Below are 23573 nucleotides of genomic sequence, written 5' to 3'. Positions count from 1 at the left end.
TCCTGTGGCGGGCCAGGCGCAGTGCACGTTAACCAAGGTTGCCAGGTGCACGGTGTTTCCTCCGACACATTGGTGCGGCTGGCTTTCGGGTTGGATGCGCGCTGTGTTAAGAAGCAGTGCGGCTTGTGTATCGGAGGACGCATGACTTTCAACCTTCGTCTCTCCCGAGCCCGTACGGGAGTTGTAGCGATGAGACAAGATAGTAGCTACTAAAAACAATTGGATACCACGAAAAAGGGGTACAATTTTTTTTAAATATATATATATAGATTTTTTAAGTCATGGATTTTTTTAGGGTGCATTACGGCCACTCAAAGGGGATGTCGCAGTGCAATTGGAGGCATTATCAAGTGCTTGTCAAATTGTGAATGAGAAACTGTACAGCCTGCGCAAAAAAACTTAGCAGAGCTCATGCCTTTCAAGCTACTTTTTTCAAATCATTAGTCGCATCGTGCAGCCTTACAATGTATTAAAAATCAAAACATATAGCCCAACGTTTGTAGAACAACTAAATAATTCTAAATTAAAATGTTGTCTGCCAAAACTGCACATTTTTAGTGGCCTTTTATTGTCCCCAGCACAAGGTGCATCTGTGTAATGATCATGCTCTTTAATCAGCTTCTTGATATGCCACACGTGTCAGGTGGATGGATTTATCTTGGCAAAGGAGAAATGCTCACTAACAGGGATGTAAACAAATTTGTGCACCAAATTTGAGACGCTTTTTGTGCGTATGAAACATTTCTGGGATTTTTTATCTCTGTTCGTGAAACATGAGACCAACACTTTACATGTTGCGTTTATATTTTTGTTCAGTATAATTCCTGTTGATATTGCGAGTTTGCCCCACCAAGATTTACATGCTAAAATCGCCACTGACAATGTCTCAGGAAAGATTGTCTGGGTTGTGTTAATTTACCTTGATTGCAGCCCACTTGTGTAGGCTATTAACCAGTCAAACAATAAATATTGGCTAAATGTATTCTCAAGCCAACTACTTTTTTCTTAATTGTTAGGCTATTTAATTGTTAGGCTATTTAATGTTTATAAATAGCAGATAAATACTGTATGTACAGTAGCTATAGATAGTAGGCTACACTGCATAATAAAACACTCCATAGTAAGCTAGTGTTTTGAGGGTGGACTGACTGTACTATTTGGCATTAACAGACTGATTTTATGCACAACAACTTTCTATCCACGTCGGGAGACAGCATGAGGACGGCTCATGTCATGCAGGTTCAGGTATGCTATGCGTGGCAGTTGTAATTTTTTTAATAAATGTATTGCTAGTTAGTATGCTGTTGTATCTAAAAATGTATTTTACAATCTGCAATGTTTGAATTTTAATGACTGAACAGGTATTTACATTATTGCCTCCAGACAGCAGTCTAAATGGCAGCCTTGTTAACATTGTTTCATGTTAAGTCATTTAGCAGACATGCTTATCCAGAGCAACATACAGTAGTGAGTGTATAAATGTTTTCATTTGTAGTGATCCCCTGTGGGAATCGAACCTGTAACCATAGCATTGCAAGTGCCATGCTCTACCAACTGAGCCACACGATACCCTTCATGAAATGTTAGGTTTAACATGAAAAGATAGCAACTAAATAGGCCTACCAATAAACATTTATCCATTAGCTAAAGCAAAGCTATAGGCTACATGCCCTTGCACCACAGAAAGCCGATCATTGATTTGATAACCAGCTGCATAGACATGTCCCAATTTCGCACCATGGACATCTTTCAGTAGTCTATACTTTGTGAATGGCTGTCTGGCTGAAAAACTGTAATACCAGTGTACAGCAGTGAGCAGTCCACAACGTTTTCAATCAAACAGGGACCTCTTGTGGTTTGTCTGAGTGTCACAGTTGCAAACTGTGAAACAGGATATTTTCGAAAGACTTGTCAAGGGCTTGACATACAAGCTAAACTATCCATTGACTAAATTACTATTGTTTCATTGTATGAAAATTATATAATAAAAACATGTAACAATGCAGAATTCCATATTTGCCTCTCCTGAACTGTCAGAATGGAAGGCTCAGTGTGACTGGGACACTTCAAGTTTATATCATGCATTTTTTTGGTCTTGTTCTCTTCAAAGCAATTGTCAGATCCATAATACAATTTTATATAATCAACAGCAGCATTAAAGTGCAATGATTTGCAACCACATACAGTATAGAACTATGTAAAGAATATAGGTTAAAACAGCCTGCAGATACAATGCCTGCTATACAAGCATCTGTCTTGTAATAAGGCTTATAGTATGTTATATCTCTGTCTCTCCAGATCATTAGATGACTATACAGACACTATAATGGGGTAAAATGCTCTTAACAAGACTCGTAATCCATTATAACTGTATCATATTGCTGTATGTAAAGTGGTGGCAGGTAGCTTAGCGGTTAGAGTGTTTGGGCCAGTTGAAAGGTTGCTAGGTCTACTCCCTGAGTTGACAAGGTACACATCTGTTCTGCCCCTGAACAAGGCAGTTAACCCACTGTTCCTAGGCTGTCATTGACAATAATTTGTTCTTAACTGACTTGCCTTGTTACCAAATATTGAACTCAAAGGTTTTCTTTTTACTTTTATTGTATAGTTTAGCTCAGAACAATAAAAACATTGAACCAAACTGTATACTGGACCAAATTTATTGGGACATTAATGATATTAAGCCTGATATTTTCAGTTGTTCATTTAGCCTTGGCCTCCCAAGTGGAGCAGCGGTCTAAGACAATTCATCACAGTGCTAAAAGACCCTGGTTCAATCCTGGGCTGTATCACAACTGGGTGTGATTAGGAGTCCTGTAGAGTGGTGTGCAATTGGCCCAGTGTTGTCTGGATTTGGCAGGGGTAAGCCATCATTGTAAAATAATAATTTGTTCTTAACTGGCTTGCCTAGTTAAATAAAAAAAAATAGCCTAGTTGTGGTTTTCTGCAGCTCAGTTGGTAAAGCATGTTGCTTACAATACCAGGATTATAGTTTTAATTTCTGCTGGGGCCACTCATACCAAAATGTATGCACGCACTACTGTAAATTGCTTTGGATAAAAAAAAAAGCGTCTGCTAATATGGCATATATTATAATTTATTATTTAAAGACATGCTCTGGAACTGTGGTGACTACTACATGAAAGTATTTTTTTAAACCTCCTGCTTTGGGCTGGATGTGTCAATGTGTAGTTCATACGTGAATATTCTATAAACGGAATTACTGTCTTACCTCAATTAAGAGGTAAGACATTTTCCCCACGTGGGCCAGCCCCCTAGCAATTCGATTTAAACAAATGAGCTTCAGCCCCTAGCCATATGAGTGACACATAGCAAGAGGCACATCATGCACCCACAGCAGCGTGAGAGAGAGCAATGATGTGGTGCACAGTATGTAACACAGTACCAATTTTCGGGGACCACTTTTGGCTTGTGAGCGCTACTTTCAGAACTACTGGCTAAAAATTATACAAACATACTGGAGAATCTCTTTAAGCGATTTAATTGTTTATAACACAAAATGCACATTACCAAATTGACTTTATATACAGTTTCAAATAATGAGTTAATTAATAGTGCACCATTAAATTACAACTGTATTATTTTGGAGAGCCTTGATGCATTGTAACAAATGGAAATGTGTTTCCTGAATTAGGTACAGTTTGCTTTTACTCAAAGGTGACCTACTCTTTGAATCTTCTGGGAGTGTTTAAAATGGCAGTTAACAATGGAGAGTCATTATTTGCCCTATCCAAACCAATCAATATGACACAGTATAGGCCTCCATCTTGACACTATTCTTCCCAGTTCCCATCAATACAGCAACAGCACCTCTTTGGCACAGAACCTAATGAACCTTACTCTGTGTTGCTGTTCAACATATCCCCTACAACCACATTTCCCATTATAGTGGAAAATAATTAGTTGAGTAGCAACTTGTAGCCTCATTAATTCATCATTGAATGTTTTTATTTACAAAACAGATGGTGACCCCCTATCACACAGTCCAGTGGAAAATATCCTATTGACCCCTTATAAGTCTATTGATAGAGAATGTCCTGTGTTTTACCCTCCATAATACTCTAGTTTTCCATTAATGTGGTCAGTAAATGCAGCAGTCCAATTTTGTTGGATTGTGCCCCCCTGAGATTTTTATTTTAGGTTAATCAAATTAGATTTCAGGGCACACAATTAACTGATGGTATAGAGACAATAATGACCAAAGGGACAAGGGACTTGCTACAGCATGTTATACATTTTGATATAAGGTATTGTAAACTAGAGCATTCAGGTCAGTGGGTAGCCCGAACAGGCCTCGAACCTGGTTCCTCATGGCTGTCAGTCCAATACATTAGCCATTACACCAAGAGGTTCAAACCCTCTTGATGAGATATCTAAACGACCCCTTCCTTCAGAAAGTGCATCCCTGCACCTCACTCTTACATGTCCCTCATGCCCTTACCAATTGGCGATGGGACACACTTTCAATGGTCTCACCAAGATGCACTTCTAAAACCAGTGTAGAAAATTCAGGGAGTAGCCCGACCAGGACTTGAACCTGTTCTGCAACTGTCAGTCCAACACCTCATTCATAGGGAAGGGATCACTGCCACTACCTCAATTTCCAACCAAGGTGCAAACTGTTGTAGAAAGGAGATTCAGCAACACTTGAAGGACAAAGGAGGACTTGGAGGACCAATCGCAAAGAATATGCAAATACAAACACGATGTGATTGGTTAAAACAGTTGTAGAAAGAGCAACCAATAGATTGTGAGTGCATGTTGCTACGCCCTCAACCGCATGTCTCTCCAGAGTGTGGTGCAGAGAGCCCAACGCATCACCGCCCAACGCATATACAGCACGCGGTGTTCAAAGGAAGGCCAAGAAGATCATTAAGGACCTCAACCACCCGAGCCACGGACTGTTCACTTGGCTGTCGTCCGACAGACAGAGACAAAAGAGGTGCATCAGAGCTAAGACCAATGATATACAGTGCATTCTGGAAAGTATTCAGGCCCCTTCACATTTTCCAAATTTTGTTACGTTACAGCCTTATTCTAAAATGTATATATATTTTTAAATCCTCAATCTACACACTGTACTCCATAATGAGAAAACAAACCGGTTTTTAGAATTTTTGCAAATTTATTTAAAAAAATGTATCCATTTTAGAATAGGGCAGTAACCTAACAAAATGAACCTAACAAAATGTGGCTAAAGTCAAGGGGTCTGAATACTTTCTGAAGGTACTGTATGTAATGGGGAATTGTTACACAGCAAACAATACACTCAATGAAGTTATCAAACAATAAATACCCATGAAATGGCAGGAGAGAGCACATTCTGGAGAGAGACATGCCTTGTGTATTATGAGCTACAATCCCCATATTCTTGGACTGTGGCATCCCTGCAGCCTCAATGGATTAGTCCACTGAAACAGGCGCAAATCATTCAGGAGTCTCGTGTGCCATGAAAAAATATATATATTTGCGACTGCTCGACAAAAAAAATGTGTTCAATACCAACCCCTTTTGTCATACAATATTTCATATAAGGCACCCAGACCTTATGAAAGTTGCATAGTATACTCTTAATTGTAATACATCAAATCTAGTGATGCATAACTTGACATTTCTGCCATCCAGTGTGACATTGTGTGAGGATAACCAACCTTCCAATTAATGGCAATGGATTTCTTAGCTGCTGTAATTGCTAAGTTACACAGTTTCATCTGTTAACAGTTTCCAGTATCAGCATTTACAAGCAAACAAAAACAGAGTGAAGGGAGAAATACCTCCTGAGATAAAATAACATTCTTTGCCATAATTCAGCCAGCCTTCACAAGATCATAACACATGCAAATATATCCCCTTTTTTGTTTTACACCTCTAGCAGAGGAATTACATTTCTGAGTGCATGATATTCATTTTCATTGGCATATAGTATGTTCTATGGATGGTCTTAAAGTGCAGTAATTTATGTCTGTGATTCATATGAACATGACTGGGCATTCAAATATATCTGTACCATTCATCATCAATAATGTCTCCCAGGTCTTCCTCCCATTTTTGTTTGGCATGTTTTTGTCACACCCTGATCTGTTTCACCTGTCTTTGTGCTTGTCTCCACCCCCCTCCAGGTGTCTCCCATCTGCCCCATTATCCCCTGTGTATTTATACCTGTGTTCTGTCTTTTGCCAGTTCGTCTTGTCTTACCAGTTCCAGTTTACCAGTTTGTCTTGTCTTACCAAACCTACGGGAGGTTTTCAGCAAAGCCAGTGCCACCTCGCTTCCTCCGCCATCGACCTTCTCCCGGGCACTACACCGCCTTGGGGGGCAGCTTTATTCCCTGTCAGAGCCAGAGACCAAGGCGATGGAGACCTATATTGAAGACTCCCTTGCTGCAGGGGGTATCCATCCTTCTGCCTCCCCTGCCGGTGCAGGGTTCTTCTTTGTGGAGAAGTAGGAAAAAACCCTGCATCCGTGTATCGACTACAGGGGGCCTGAATGACATCACAGTTAAAACATTACCCGCTTCCACTAATTGCCTCGGATTTCGAGCCTCTCCAGGGGGCTAAGTTTGCCCTCCGGAACGCCCACCATCTGGTACGGATCCAGGAAGGGGATGAGTGGAAGACCGCGTTTAACATGGCTAGCAAGTACTATGAATACCTGGTGATGCCATTCGGACTGACCAATGCTCCTGCTGTGTTCCAGGTCCTGTTCCGGGACATGTTGAACAGGTTCGTATTCGTCTACCTTGATGACATCCTTGTCTTTTGCCACTCGGCTCAAGAACATGTTCTCCAGCACCACATATGGACAGATCACATGAACCTGCAATATCTCTGCACTGCCAAGAGCCTTAACTCCAGGGAAGTTCGATGGGCCCTGCTGTTCACCCGATTCAACTTCACCATCTCCTACCGCCCGGGGTACAAGAATGTGAAGCCTGATGCGCTGTCAGATATTCGTCCGACACCTTGGCTCTTAAGACCACCACCAAGTATCGACAACCACCGGACCCCAGCTCATCCGTTATCGTTTCGGTAAGAGGGTATGGCTGGCCAAACGGGATCTGCTCCTCCTGGTAGAGTCCCACAAACTGTCCCCAAATTATATCAGTCCTTTCCCAATCTCCAAGAGTCTTAGCCCCTCTGCTGTTTGTCTTCTGTTGCCCCGTACCCTCCGTATACATCACACTTCATGTGTCTAGGATTAAACATATGTCTCACAGCCCTTTGTCTCCTGTTTTTCTGACCCTGCAGGGACCCCTGTCACCATCTGATCCTGCTCAGATGAGGCATGACAAGTAATTACCTTGGTGTACACTTCTGCATGATATTATCCAAGAATAGAATCAATGGTTCAATAGTTAAAGTGACCATTGTTCCCAGATTCCAGACCATAGCTTACCCATGAACTCAAGATAGAACTTTGTATCCATTCACTGATTGTTATAATATACTGCAAAATTCACCTGAGCTCTGTAGACTGGTCTTCCCTGGCTGTCTGATCCTGCTGGGACACCTGTCACCATCTGATCCTGCTAAGACATGATGAGCAAGCATAGTGTTGTGTACTGACTGGGAACCTTGCCAAGGTAGCCTGTAGAGCTGTTTCTCTAGGGAAACGGACATATCAATTACGTTACATTGCTATACTGACTCTAATAATAACTCACATTGCTCTGTCAAACGTCAGCATATCAGTCTTCAATCATTTGGCCGCTGGTTTCATTGTTTGGATCTCTCTGTACTTTGCTCTGTTCATCTTTGCCTCAATCTTGACTAGTCTCCCAGTCCCTGCCCCCTGAAAAACATCCCCACAGCATGATGCAGCCACAACCATGCTTCACCATAGGGATGGTGCCAGGTTTCCTCCAGGTGTGAAGCTTGGCATTCAGGCCAAAGAGTTCAATCTTGGTTTCATCAGACCAGACAATCTTGTTTCTCATGGTCTGAGTGTCCTTTAGGTGCATTTTGTCAAACTCCAAGTGGGCTGTCAAGTGCCTTTTACTGAGGAGTGGCTTCCGTCTGGCCACTCTACCATGAAGGCCTGATTGTTGGAGTGCTGCAGAGATAGTTGTCCAACTCCACAGAGGAACTCTGGAGCTCTTTCAGTGACCATCGGGTTCTTCTACTAGGAAGAGTCTTGGTGGTTCCAACCCTCTTCCATTTAAGAATGATGGAGGCCACTGTGTTCTTGGGGACCTTCAATACTGCAGACATTTTTTGCTATCCTTCCCCAGATCTATGCCTTGACACAATCCTGTCTAGAAGCTCTACCGACAATTCCTTCGACCTTATGGCTTGGTTTTTGCTCTGACATACACTGTCAACTGTGGGACCTTTAACATAGACAGGTGTGTGCCTTTCCAAATAATGTCCAATCAATTGAATATACCACAGGTGGACTCCAATCAAGTTGTAGAAACATCTCAATGATGGTCAATGGAAACAGGATGCACCTCAGCTCAATTTCTCATGGCAAAGGGTCTGAATACTTATCTAAATAAAGTGTTTTTTTATAAATTTGCACACATTTCTAAAAAACTGTTTTGGCTTTGTAATTATGGGGTATTGTGTGTAGATTCAGGAAAACATTTAATTGAATCAATTTTATAAGGCTGTGACATAATGCTCTCAGTGTTATAGGGAGTGACATCAAGTCTGCACCCTCTCAATTTGACTAAACCAGATGTTGAGACTGGGTTACGCTATCCAATTTCTCTGGTCTCCCCCTCCTTACAAAGTGGTGTACATTTTGATATCATCACCAGAGAAAGTAGCAGCTCTGAAGTCAGATTGCGGAATTACTGGCAAAGGAGGTGGTCATAGCACCCAGAACAGAGAAACAAGGGGTTTAACTCGCCCTACTTCCTGATTCCAAAAAAGACAAGGGGCTTGAGGCAACCTGAATGAGAGCATGACCAAACCACCCTTTCACATGCTCATGAAAAAAAATGTCTGCTGGAATGTATCCACCTAAACAACTTTTGCATGAGCGTAGACCTGAAGGATGCATACTTTAATGTGCCGGTGACACCACGCCACAGGAAGTTTCTCTTCTATGCCTTCCAGGCAATAGCACAAACAAGAGTGCCATTTGGTTACTATCAGGCCCCTCTAACCTTTGCCAAATGTGTGGAGGCAGCTATAGAGCTATTGGGTTGCTAAGGAGTCAGAGTCCTGGCATATTTAGACGAACTGTTGGTTCTCGCCCAGTCAGTAGACCTGGCAATCACACACAAGATGAGACTGGTCATGCATCTCACTAGGTATCACAGTGATTTGGGAAAAGAGCATGCCATTTCCCAACTCAGCGGATTGTCTACTTGGGGCTTCAGCTAGACACTTCGGCAATGTTGGCACGACTTTTGGACTCCAGCAGAGAGGCCCCTTCTCTCTGCTCTCATGCGGTTCCATACATTGTGCATGGTAACTAGGCAGAGTCTAGGCGCAGCTGGGCAAACCATCGTTGTAGCCTGCGCATGTGTAGCAGCCACAACGAGACTACAGTGTGGGCTGAAGACATAATTCACAACAGGGACATCATCAAGAGTGCTTAGAGCGGACATTAACCATTTGAAGAGACCAGTGTATACTCTCACACCCGGTGTCCCGATGGGAAGAGTCTCTTCTCACATTCCAGTCTCTACAGATGCTTATCTGACTGACTGGGGGGGGGGGGGGGGGTATGCCAGACTCGAGCAGTGGAGAATGTGGTGTCCGTTGGCACGCCACATCTCCTACAGCTAGAGACTGTGCTGTTAGTTCTGATACATTTTTCTCACAGGCTTCAGGGCCGCGATGTGTTAGTCTGGTCAGACAACCGTACAACAGTGTCATACATCAATCAACAAGGAGGGGTCAGGTCTTCTGAGCTCCACCTGCTGGCAGAGAGACTATGGTTGTGGGCGCACGGGCACCTCCGCTCATTGACAGACTGTCATATCCAAGGCTGCCTCAATGAAGTAGCAGACCTCATGTCTTGAGGGGTCCACCGGCTTGTTGCCAGGTGGAAACGATTCTCTCATTCTTACAGTTCCTGTATGCCACAGTGCTGCAGCACTTGGAAAGCAACTTTCTAAGCAGTGTTTACCTCACTAGCTTTGATGGTATTGCACGGAACTGCAGGGCACCCCTTGCCTTCTGGCGTTAGGGCTCAATCCACACGCAGAGTTGCAGCCTCTGTGGCTGTCTTTAGAGGTGTGGGAGTGGAGGATATTTGTGCGGCAGAGTCGTGGTCGACGCCTTCCCATTTTATCCGTTATCTCTTGAATGTGTCCTCGAGCTCTCTTGCGCAGTCTGTTTTCGGCGCCACTGAGAGGACAGAGGTGGGGAGTATGGGTTATGTGTTTTTGTACAGCCCTTCCTTGAGAGATTTACAGAGAAGCTGTTATGGGATTCTAACTTGCTGATGCAGTGTTTTTTGATCCATGGATATTTTTTCACCCACCAGTCTTCGACTGGGTGTGGCGATTTGATTGGGGTTGCCATACCTCCAAAATTACGTCTTTGTCATGTCATGCCTAGGCAATATTTTGTTTGTTATATTTCAAGAAACCCCCCCACACACTCACACACACACCCGTAGAAGTATGTTATGTGCGTCACGGTTTCCCGTCCGGGTAGTTGTTGCCAATGCAAGTTTCAAGTGCTAGTTTTCAAGTGTGGCCGACAGTCTGCGATTTTACATTTATTGAAATTGAAACAGGATAGGTAGGGCCTCCTGAGTGGCGCAGTGGTCTAAGGCACTGCATCGCAATGCTAGCTGTGCCACTAGAGTCTCTGGGTTCGAGTCCAGGCTCTGTCACAGCCGACCGCGACCGGGAGACCCATGGGGCGGCGCACAATCGGCCCAGCATCATCTGGGCTAGGGGAGGGCTTGGCCTGCAGGGATGTTCTTGTCCAATCACGCACAAGCGACTCCTGTGGCAGGCTGGGTGCAGTGCACGCTGACACGGTTGCCAGGTTTAGAACGTGTTGTGACAGTGGTTCCGCCGACACATTTATGTGGCTGGCATTGTGTCAAGAAGCAGTGCAGATTTGTTGTGTTTTGGAGGACACACGGCTTTCGACCTTCGCATCTCCCGAGTCCACACGGGAGTTGCAGCGATGAGATTGGATACCATGAAATTGGGGAGAAAAACGGGTAAAAAATTATAAAATTGAAACAGGATTACGCAGGTCAATTCAAATGTCACAACACGTTCTAAACCGCTCTAGTGACAAACACATTTTTAAAATTGTTTCCATTTGTCCACATGGCTGCTGGCTGCGCTTTGCCACCACCAAAAATAGTGAAGATTGCCCATTATTTTGTTTTTGTAAGGCCCCCCCAAAAAAGAGGCAGTGTGAGAACCTATACAAGTAAATAAATACATTTTAAAATGATAAATTATTTATTATTAGCTAGCTGGTTACAGTAGGCCACGTTGTAGACCAACTCAACTGAGCTACTAGCTATCTAGCTAAGTTTACACACTGTTTTAGCTAAGTGAATTAAACATAATCAGCTAGCTAACTTCCTATTAGCTATCTTGATGTAATTACTGTAAATTAAAATGCATTTGTAGAGAACCGCCAGGGGGTGAAATTGCAGCTCCAGCTGTCAGTAAAGGGAGAGTGTAGGCTACTGTACTGGATAGGGCAGGTAATTATGTGGGAGGACATTTATGAAAAGATTCTCCACTTCCAGTCCCTAGAGGGGGAAAACTTTGAGGACAGAGAAAAAAAGTAAGGGATAAACAACGATGTTCTTTACTTTACCTTGGAAATAATGAAAGACGCAGCGGAGTTAATTTTTCCAAGGTAATTTACAGAGCAGAGGCGATTATCCTGCTTATAGTTGCCAAAGAAAACAATATTAAAGCACACATTTACAAGTGAAAATTTAAAATAATCACTGATATTTTTAAGAGAATTCATACTTTCTCATCTTTTGGTTGCTAGAGAATTAGTTAAATAGTTATGGACCTGACCCAGTTGTTCGTTCTTTATGTTCCATTGCCATGCTCGTTGGCAACTTTCTTATCCATTGCTTGCTAGCTAGCCAGCTAGGTACCACTAACACAGTCACGACCTAGTAGTTTGTTCTATATTTTCCGTTGCCATGCTCGCTGGCAAGGTTCTTGTCCCTTGCATGCTGCTAGCTAGCCAACTAGCTATGGCTACAAAGTCACTACCTCACATCCAGAATAACAGCAAAGTTTAAGCTGTTTATCCCGCTTTTACCACTGTTGCCAAAGTAAACAATACTAAGCACACATTTACTGGTAGAAATATATACATATTTTGTTGATATTTTCATTTATATAAGCAAATTCATGCTTTGTCATATTTAGGTTGCTAGAGATGCGACCAAGTCGTTCATTTTTGTTCCGTTGCCATGCTTGTTGGCAATGTTCTTATCCCTTGCTTGCTAGCTAGCAAGTTAGGTAGCGCTAACACAGTCACAATCTCTGCAGCCACAATAAAAATCTTATCTATTGACATTTATTTTGTATTTTATTTAACTAGGCAAATCAGTTAAGAACAAATTCTTACTTACAATGATGGCCTACCCCGGCCAAACCCTAACCCAGATGACGCTGGGCCAATTGTGTGCCGCCCTATGGGACTCCAAATCACAGCCAGTTGGATACAGCCTGGAATCGAACCAGGGTCTGTTGTGATACCTCTAGCACTGCCTTAGACTGCTGCACCACTCAAGAGCCCTAGAATATTTGGATACATCCATAATAATTAGATGATAATGCCCGATTTTGCCTGGCAAAAGTTTGCCTTCTCGTCAAGACACTCATCAACACTGACTGTTAATTACGAAGAGATTAAATTGCATATAAACCACCAGGCTAGAAGCTAGCTAAATAGTTTGTCACTAGCAAACCTTCCAATATGACAACCAAATTCAAAAATATCAGTGGCAGAGGGGATAGGAGAAATTCATGTTCATCACTCACCACGTTAGGCCATCAGATGCTCCAAAAAAATATCTCTGCAAAAACAAATCAATGCAGATGCCTCACAAGTCCTCAACTGGTAGCTTCATTAAATAGTACCCGCAAAACACCAGTCTCGACGTCAACAGTGAAGAGGCGACTCCGGGATGCTGGCCTTCTAGGCAGAGTTGCAAAGAAACAGACATATCTCAGACTGGCCCCGCAAAAAAAATTAAGATGGGCAAAAGAACACAGGCACTGGACAGAGGAACTCTGCCTAGAAGGCCAGCATTCCAGAGTCGCCTCTTTACTGCTGACGTTGAGACTGTTGTTTTGCGGGTACTATTAAAAGAAGTTGCCAGTTGAGGACTTGTGAGGCGTCGGTTTCTCAAACTAGACACACTAATGTACTTGTCCTCTTGCTCAGTTGTGCACCGGGGCCTCCCACTCTTTCTATTCTGGTTAGGGCCAGTCTGTGCTGTTCTGTGAAAGGAGTAGTACACAGCATTGTACAAGATCTTCAGTTTGGTGGCAATTTCTTGCATGGAATAGCCTTAATTTCTCAGAACAACAATAGACTGAGTTTCAGAAGAAAGTCTTTGTTTCTGGCCATTTTGAGCCAGTAATCGAACCCACAAATGTTGATGCTCCAGATACTCAAATAGTCTGAAGATGGACAGTTTTATTGCTTCTTTGATCAGAACACAGTTTTCAGCTGTGCTAACATGATTGCAAAATGGTTTTCTAATGATCAATTAGCCTTGTAAAATGAATAACTTGGATTAGCTAACATAACGTGCCGGGGTGATGATTACTGATAATGGGCCTCTGTACGCCTATGTAGATATTCCATAAAAAATCTGCCGTTTCCAGCTACAATAGTCATTTACAACATTAACAATATCTACACTGTATTTCTGATCAATTTGATGTTATTTTAATGCACAACAAAACCCACGTAACCCACGTACCCAAAGATATGTGGGTAACTTCCGGCGCCGACAGAGATGGCCGCCTCGCTTCGCATTCCTAGGAAACTATGCAGCTTTTAGTTTTTTTACGTGTTATTTCTTACATTGGTACCCCAGGTCATCTTAGGTTTAATTACATACAGTCGAGAAGTACTACTGAACATAAGAGCAGCGTCAACTCACCATCAGTACGACCAAGAATATGACTTTCGTGAGGTGGATCCTATGTTCTGCCTTTCACCCAGGACAATGGAATGGATCCCAGCCGGCAACCCAAAAAAACGACTTCGTAAAAGGGGGAAACGGAGCGGTCTTCTGGTCAGACTACGGAGACGGGCACATCGTGCACCACTCCCTAGCATTCTTCTCGCCAATGTCCAGTCTCTTGACAACAAGGTTGATGAAATCCGAGCAAGGGTGGCATTCCAGAAGGACATCAGAGACTGTAACGTTCTTTGCTTCACGGAAACATGGCTCACTGGAGAGACGCTATCGGAGTCGGTGCAGCCAGCTGGTTTCTCCACTCATCGCGCCGACAGAAACAAACATCTTTCTGGTAAGAAGAGGGGCGGGGGCGTATGCTTCATGGTTAACGTGACGTGGTGTGATCATAACAACATACAGGAACTCAAGTCCTTCTGTTCACCTGATTTAGAATTCCTCACAATCAAATGTCGACTGCATTATCTACCAAGGGAATTCTCTTCGATTATAATCACAGCCGTATATATTCCCCCCCAAGCAGACACATCGATGGCTCTGAACGAACTTTATTTGACTCTTTGCAGACTGGAATCCATTTATCCGGAGGCTGCATTCATTGTAGCTGGGGATTTTAACAAGGCTAATTTGAAAACAAGACTCCCTAAATTTTATCAGCATATCGATTGCGCAACCAGGGCTGGAAAAACCTTGGATCATTGCTATTCTAACTTCCGCGACGCATATAAGGCCCTGCCCCGCTCTCCTTTCGGAAAAGCTGACCACGACTCCATTTTGTTGATCCCTGCCTACAGACAGAAACTAAAACAAGAAGCTCCAACGCTGGTCCGACCAATCTGATTCCACACTCCAAGACTGCTTCCATATGTTTCGTATTGCGTCAGACAACAACATTGACGAATACGCTGATTCGGTGAGCGAGTTCATTAGAACGTGCTTTGAAGATGTTGTTCCCATAGCAACGATTAAAACATTCCCAAACCAGAAACCGTGGATTGATGGCAGCATTTGCGTGAAACTGAAAGCCCGAACCACTGCTTTTAATCAGGGCAAGGTGACCGGAAACATGACCGAATACAAACAGTGTAACTATTCCCTCCGCAAGGCAATCAAACAAGCTAAGCGTCAGTATAGAGACAAAGTAGAATCTCAATTCAACGGCTCAGACACAAGAGGTATGTGGCAGGGTCTACAGTCAATCACGGATTACAAAAAGAAAACCAGCCCCGTCACGGACCAGGATGTCTTGCTCCCAGGCAGACTAAATAACTTTTTTGCCCGCTTTGAGGACAATACAGTGCCACTGACACGGCGCGCAACTAAAACATGCGGACTCTCCTTCACTGCAGCCGACGTGAGGAAAACATTTAAACGTGTCAACCCTCGCAAGGCTGCAGGCCCAGACGGCATCCCCAGCCGCGCCCACAGAGCATGCGCAGACCAGCTGGCTGATGTGTTTACGGACATATTCAATCAATCCCAGTCTGTAGTTCCCACATGCTTCAAGAGGGCCACCATTGTTCCTGTTCCCAAGAAAGCTAAGGTAACTGAGCTAAACGACTACTGCCCCGTAGTACTCACTTCCGTCATCATGAAGTGCTTTGAGAGACTAGTCAAGGACCATATCACCTCCACCCTACCTGACACCCTAGACCCACTCCAATTTGCTTACCGCCCAAATAAGTCCACAGACGATACAATCTCAACCACACTGCACACTGCCCTAACCAATCTGGACAAGAGGAATACCTATGTGAGAATGCTGTTCATCAACTACAGCTCGGCATTTAACACCATAGTGCCCTCCAAGCTCGTCATCAAGCTCGATACCCTGGGTCTCGACCCCGCCCTGTGCAACTGGGTACTGGACTTCCTGACGGGCCGCCCCCAGGTGGTGAGGATAGGCAACAACATTTCCACCCCGCTGATCCTCAACACTGGGGCCCCACAAGGGTGCGTTCTGAGCCCTCTCCTGTACTCCCTGTTCACCCACGACTGCATGGCCACGCACGCCTCCAACTCAATCATCAAGTTTGCGGACGACACAACAGTGGTAGGCTTGATTACCAACAACGACGAGACGGCCTACAGGGAGGAGGTGAGGGCCCTCGGAGTGTGGTGTCAGGAAAATAACCTCACACTCAACGTCAACAAAACTAAGGAGATGATTGTTTGAGTTTGAGTTTATTTTTATTTTTACAGGGACAGTGCACATTAATCAAAGTTTCAGTAAAAGTGCCGGTTTTAGCCAGCCGGCTAATTTTCAACCGCAGTCCCTGGGCAGGTTATTAAAAACAATTACAATATAGACAATAGCAACATAGAACAAGCAAGACATAGCAACATAGGACAAGCAAGACATAGCATACAGACAGAGCAACATAGGACAAGCAAGACGTAGCATACAGACAGAGCAACATAAAACAAAAAGCAGCAAGACAAAATTCATAAAAGTAACAAAGTGTTTCCACACCTCACAAGCTACAGACAACAGACAACATGGAAAGCGGCAACACACAGCTAGGGACCATGTTCACAAATCTGATTTACCTTTAGCCATGTCTTCAAGCATTTTGTGAAAGTGTGATATGTGGTGCAGTTATGTGTGTCTGATGGCAGTGTATTCCAGACATGGGAAGCTCTCACAGAGAATGCAGATTTACTAAAGGTGCTTTTCCTTAGGGGAACTATACAGTCACCTCTCATGGCAGACCTTGTGGATCTGCTGCCATATGTCTGGGTTTTCTGTGTGGACTTCAGGAAACAGCAGAGGGAACACCCCCCTATCCACATCGATGGAACAGTAGTGGAGAGGGTAGTAAGTTTTAAGTTCCTCGGCGTACACATCACAGACAAACTGAATTGGTCCACCCACACAGACAGCATCGTGAAGAAGGCGCAGCAGCGCCTCTTCAACCTCAGGAGGCTGACGAAATTCGGCTTGTCACCAAAAGCACTCACAAACTTCTACAGATGCACAATCGAGAGCATCCTGTCGGGCTGTATCACCGCCTGGTACAGCAACTGCTCCGCCCACAACCGTAAGGCTCTCCAGAGGGTAGTGAGGTCTGCACAACGCATCACCGGGGGCAATCTACCTGCCCTCCAGGACACCTACACCACCCGATGTCACAGGAAGGCCATAAAGATCATCAAGGACAACAACCACCCGAGCCACTGCCTGTTCACCCCGCTATCATCCAGAAGGCGAGGTCAGTACAGGTGCATCAAAGCTGGGATCGAGAGACTGAAAAACAGCTTCTATCTCAAGGCCATCAGACTGTTAAACAGCCACCACTAACATTGAGTGGCTGCTGCCAACACACTGACTCAACTCCAGCCACTTTAATAATGGGAATTGATGGGGAATGATGTAAAATATATCACTAGCCACTTTAAACAATGCTACCTAATATAATGTCTACATACCCTACATTATTCATCTCATATGTATATGTATATACTGTACTCTGTATCATCTACTGCATCTTTATGTAATACATGTATCACTAGCCACTTTAACTATGCCACTTTGTTTACATACTCATCTCATATGCATATACTGCACTCAATACCATCTACTGTATCTTGCCTATGCCGCTCTGTACCATCACTCATTCATATATCTTTATGTACATATTCTTTATCCCCTTACACTTGTGTCTATAAGGTAGTAGTTTTGGAATTGTTAGCTAGATTACTTGTTGGTTATTACTGCATTGTCGGAACTAGAATTTGATTTGATTTGATTTGATTTGATTTGATTTAGAAGCACAAGCATTTCGCTACACTCGCATTAACATCTGCTAACCATGTGTATGTGACAAAAAATGTTTTATTTGATTTGATTGGATTGGATTTGATTTGAAGTCTAAGTGACCCCAAACTTTTGAACGGTATTGTAGTTCTTAGAGATTATTCTGAACTGAAGACACGTGTAAGTGTAACCACGTAACGTCTTAGCCTATTGGTGATAGTAATTTACTATAAGTAGGATGAAATATATCATGTACACTTTAATTTTTTTAGTTAATTCTTTCATGACCAATAAATTATATTAGTTGAATTGAGTAAATGCATTCCTCATATTAGAGTAATTATTTGATTATACACTTAGTAGGTCTATTGGTAGTTGTTATATACACTACATATGCCTCAATAAATTAATGCTAGAACATTGGTCGCCAGGATTATCTATTTGTGTCCAGCCTCTTAATAATCGCGTAACGATCAATGTTGGACACATGTTCATTGTAGTCATACTGAGAGGGGAGAGAAGGCTCACTTCATTGACTAGATTCTTCCAGAGATGCACAGGGCCTTTTGTATTTTTTCCACATAATATTGGAGTCAGATTGATAAATGTAGTTTATTATATTCAACCTAACACCTACATAGTTGGATAACTTCCACCAACCTATATGTCTCTGTTCATTCATTTCCTTTTTGTCTAGTTGTAAGATCTTCAATCTGATTTATTTGATTGTCACGCTCTCTCTCTCAGTATATCAGCTATGTGAATCAATTTAGCAGCTTATCATATGGCATGCATCACCAATGCAGCCATAGGCCTACAGCATGATGGCATTACTGGCCTTCTGTCATCTGAAGCAGAGAATAGCTAAACTCACACATTGTTTACATGTTGAGATATATGTTCTAAATTTAATATGATACCAGTAGACAATGTATGATTTTTGTACATGGCTTTATAAGTGCTGACATATAAAATGGTTTAGTGCAAATCCAACCCTTGTAAGTTAGGTATAGTATGAAAATAAGATGACAATCAGGCTACAGGACATAAGCATTACAGGTAGCATTTTATGAGCATTTTATTTAATTAATTTCAGCAATGTTGCCTGGAAAATGATTGCAGTTATTCCCATAGACAGTACATGGTTTCTCTATGTATCACTGATCCTGGATAAGCTAGTGACTGGGCTAACACGGCTAACCTTTAAGGTCAATAATATCCTCTAGAATCTATTGACGCACCGACGCGTCAATCTAAGTAACATAATGAATAAATCCCCATCAAAATCCGTCAATTTAAACTAGAGATGTTTTCTTCCATGGGCTGCGTCTCAATCCACCGTAACCACATATGGCAGCCTTCCGCATCTCGGGGGAAGGTGGCCAAGCTACAGCGGAGTTTGTCAGACCATGAGACATCCCGAAAATCGGTCTTCTTGCGAAAACGTCTATAGCGTCTGAATGATGGTGTTCTCCGTTTTGCTCTACGAACCCCACAAGTATCACATGACTCGTCTGAAGGTAACCGTTTAAAAAATGTATGGTAGTATGGAGGTAGTTTTGTAGCTAAATGATCCATGGTATGACCCCCCCAAACGTCTTAGGCTCATAAGAAATAATAATATTCATGAACATTTTGTTGGATTTATAATCTTTAAAATTAAATTTCTAATTTAGCTAGCTAGTTAGTTATACATAGGTAGTTTACAAGGTTAGCTGACTTTTCTCAAAACAAACTTCAGTGTGCCTAGCTACTTCTTGTCCCTGATGCTAGCCTTTACTGCCAAATATCACTTCAGAAACATAAAAATAAAAGATTGTGATATAGCCAGCATTGCAGACCATTTCTCCCCTCTTGCTGCAGCTTTAGCTTATCTTGAAATAACAGAGAAATGCTGTGAAAGCCCGCGCGCTGCAAACATTCCAAAATGTTTTGTCACCCGTGCTTGTTTTGTTGATTGTTTTGTCCTCACGGACTGTTGCGCCTTGGGCACTAATCTGGTGAGCACCTTCGGAGCTCCGCCCAAGCAAGGAATTTGATTGGCTGGACGTGTTGCTCGGCATCACTGATTTACACTGGGTTCCGGCCACTGAGGTATAATATGAACTGGAGTGTGCATCCAAGATGTCAGACTGTTTTCAAGGTAATCTACTCACGTTTCTCATACGCTGATTCATGGACAGTCTATCTGGGTTTCTTCCGGTTTAAACACCCTAACATCACATACATACTAGCACTGAGGACACAGTGCGAGCAGCGACAATGTCATCATGCTATCCAAAAACATGTCAGACATTGGATGAATATAAAATGTTAATACTGTATCTTCGGCTGCGCTTGCCCACACCTCCGCTACAATTATTTGAATAATTCGATGAACGTGATCTTATTAGGAATTTTTTAATCTGACTTCTCTATGTGGCCATCTATGAAAATTATCTTTCTGGGCCGGGTATCAGTTAAACTACAGTAACAAAACAACTCTGTAGGAGCAGTCGAAACTGTGCTTCTAGACCGGAACCTTGGTTCCGACCCCTCTTTAGCTGATTTCTGAAACCTTGGTCTCAGCCTTGGCTGGATTTGACCTTCTCATTAGATGGGAAGTGTTGAGTCCGGCATGGAGTACATTCTGGGCAACATAGGCATTTTCCCTAAACCAATAGGAACGAAGCCCCTTATGGGGTGGAGTTTTACGACATACAGTACCAGTCAAAAGTTTGAACACACCTACTCATTCAAGGGTTTTTCTTTATTTTTACTATTTTCTACATTGTAGAATAAATATTGAAGACATCAAAAATATGAAATAAGACATGTGAAATCATGTAGTAACCAAAAAAGTGTTAAACAAATCAAAGTATATTTTATAATTGAGATCCTTCAAAGTAGCCGCCCTTTGCTTTGATGACACACTCTTGGCATTTTCCCAACCAGCTTCATGAGGTAGTCACCTGGAATGCATTTCAATTAAAAGGTGTGCCTTAAGTTACATTTGTGGAATGTTTTTCCTTCTAGGTAAAATACCATATCATGGCAAGATCATCTCAAATAAGCAAAGAGAAACAACAGTCCATCATTACTTGAAGACATGAAGGTCAGTCAATCCGGAACATTTCAAGAAAGCGCTTGATGGTTTGAAGAAACTATGATGAAACTGGCTCATGAGGACCGCCACAGGAAAGGAAGACCCAGAGTTACCTCTGCTGCAGAGGATAAGTTCATTAGAGTTAACTGAACCTCAGATTGCAGCCCAAATAAATGCCATGCAGAGTTCAAGTAACAGACACATCTCAACATCAACTGTTCAGAGGAGACTGCGCGAATCAGGCCTTCGTGGTCAAATTGCTGCAAAGAAACCACTACTAAAGGACACGAATAAGAAGAGACTTGCTTGGGCCAAGAAACACAAGCAATGGACATTAGACCAATCCTTTGGTCTGATGAGTCCAAATTTGCGATTTTTAGTTCCAACTGTCGTGTCTTTGTGAGACGCAGAATAGGTGAATGGATGATCTCTGCATGTGTAGTTCCCACTGTGAAGCATGGAGGAGGATGTGTGAGGGTGCTTTGCTGGTGACACTGTCTGATTTATTTAGAATTCAAGGCACACTTAACCAGCATGGTACCATAGCATTCTGCAGCAATACGCCATCCCATCTGGTATGCACTTAGTCCCACTATCATTTGTTTTTCAACAGGACAATGACCCAACACACCTCCAGTCTGTGTAAGGGCTATTTGACCAAGAAGGAGAGTGATGGAGTGCTGCATCAGATGACCTGGCCTCTACAATCACCCAACATCAACCCAATTGAGATGATGCGAGATGAGTTGGACCGTAGATGCTCAGCATATGTGGGAACTCCTTCAATACTGTTGGAAAAGCATTCCAGGTGAAGTTGGTTGAGAGAACGCCAGGGGTGTGCAAAGCTGTCATCAAGGCAAAGGGTGTCTACTTTGAAGAACCTCAAATATAAAATATATTTGGATTTGTTTAACACTTGTTTTGGTTACTACATGATTCCATATGTGTTAGTTCATAGTTTTGATGTCTTCACTATTACTCTACCATGTAGAAAATAGTAAAAATAAAGAAAAACACTTGAATGAGTAGGTGTGTCCAAACTTTTGACTGGTACTGCATAACGATACTTACTGGGAATTGTAACTCCAGTTATATGAGAAAAGTGGAGGCCCATAGGGCTTCGAGCCCTGCCCGATCTCAGGAGTCTCGTTGAAAATATTTTTGGGGGAAGGAGATTGAGGGGAAATAGCCTATATTGGGGCACCTGTACTCTCATACCCTCAAGGTGTGTGCATAATTAATTATCTCAGGCAATGCTGCTGCTGCTACTGCAGCAGGGTAAACCAATAGGAACGAAGCCTCCCTATCTACTCATATGACTGGAGTTACAATTCCTAGAATTCCTAACTATCGTTCTTCTCTTTGCAATAAAGAAGCTTTTTATTTAATTCCATTTGTCCTCCAAGTATTGCTGAATCGCCTCTCAACCTCAACACTTCCTTCATTACCAACAAGCTCAAACCTTTTGCAATATTACCATTGCATAGATCTTTTCAACTCATGAAGGAACAAACAAATCTTATAACATGCATGAGAGGATATAACAGTGTTATATCAGTGTGGAAATCTACATTATGAGTTTGTTTCTACTGTAACTCATCCTGTATCATAAACGTGTATATTGTATAAGCCTAGTATGGAATCTATCAGTTTTTGATACATTCTGTTACAATCCACTTTAGTTATACCATTATAGTGATCTATAAGAATATTTCATTATGCTTCACATATATATAGCTTGACATACAGTGCCTTCAGAAAGTATTCATACCCCTTGACTTAATCCACATGTTGTTGTGTTACAGCCTGAATTAAATATTGTTTTCCCTCACCCATCTATGCACAATATCTCATAATGACAAAGTGAAAACATGTTTTTAGAAATTTGACCATATTTATTGAAAATGAAATACAGAAATATCTAATTTGCATAATTATTCACACCCCTGAGTCAATACTTTGTTGAAGCACCTTTGGCAGTGATTACAGCTGAGTCTTTCTGGATAGGTTTCTAAGAGCTTTCCACACCTGGATTGTGCAACATTTGCCCAAAATTCTTGCCTATTGGTCATTTCTAGACCACCAATTTTCAGGTCTTGCCATAGATTTTCAAGTAGATTTAAGTCAAAACTGTAACTCAGGCCACAGGAACATTCATTGTCTTCTTGGCAAGCACTTGCAGTGTAGATTTGGCCTTGTATTTTTGGTTATTATCCTGCTGAAAGGTGAATTAATCTCCCGGTGTCTGGTGGAAAGCACTGAACCAGCGGTCTAAGGCACTGCATCTCAGTGCTAGAGGCGTCACTACAGACCCTGGTTCAATTCCAGGACGTATCACAACCGGCCGTGATTGGGAGTCCCATAGGGCGGCGTACAATTGGTCCAATGCTGTCCGGGTTATGGTTTGGCTGGGGTTGGCCGTCATTGTAAATAAGAATTTGTTCTTAACTGACTTGCCTGGGTAAAGGTTAAAAAATAAATGCTGTTGGAGGAAACACCTTACAACTTGTGACCGAACTCAGCGTGTATGCGCCCGGCCTGCCACAAGGAGTCGCTAGAGCACAATGGAACAAGGACATCCCGGCAGGCCAA

Source organism: Oncorhynchus mykiss, chromosome 2 (assembly GCF_013265735.2).
Source record: "Oncorhynchus mykiss isolate Arlee chromosome 2, USDA_OmykA_1.1, whole genome shotgun sequence".
NCBI classification, from domain to species: domain Eukaryota; kingdom Metazoa; phylum Chordata; class Actinopteri; order Salmoniformes; family Salmonidae; genus Oncorhynchus; species Oncorhynchus mykiss.
This window is presented reverse-complemented; position numbering follows the sequence as displayed.